The sequence below is a fragment of the Eimeria tenella genome, genomic scaffold (genome assembly GCF_000499545.2).
Source record: "Eimeria tenella Houghton genomic scaffold, Eth_scaff2070, whole genome shotgun sequence".
Lineage (NCBI taxonomy): Eukaryota > Apicomplexa > Conoidasida > Eucoccidiorida > Eimeriidae > Eimeria > Eimeria tenella.
Genome location: NW_013541915.1, coordinates 2,686 through 3,125, shown reverse-complemented (window position 1 = coordinate 3,125; position 440 = coordinate 2,686).

Genomic DNA, 440 nt, shown 5'->3' with positions numbered 1-440 from the left:
CTAGCTAGCTAGCTAGCTGGCTAGCCAGCTAGCTAGCCAGCTGGCTAGCTGGCTGGCTGGCTAGCTGGGTGACTGGCTAGCTAGCTGGCTAGCTGGGTGGCTAGCTGGCTGGCTAGCTAGGTGGCTAGCTAGCCAGCTGGCTAGCTAAAATGTCACTTAAATGCCATTTAAATGCCACTTGAATGCCATTTGAATGCCATTTGAATGCCATTTGAATGCCATTTGAATGCCATTTAAGTACCACCTAAATGCCATTTAAATGCCATTCAAAAGCCATTTAAATGCCACTTTAAATGCCACTTAAATGCCACTTAAATGCCACTTTAAATGCCACTTAAATGCCATTTAAATGCCCCTTAAATGCCCTTTAAATGCCACTTAAATGCCTTTTAAATGCCACTTAAATGCCATTTAAATGCCATTTAATGCCACAAATCGTT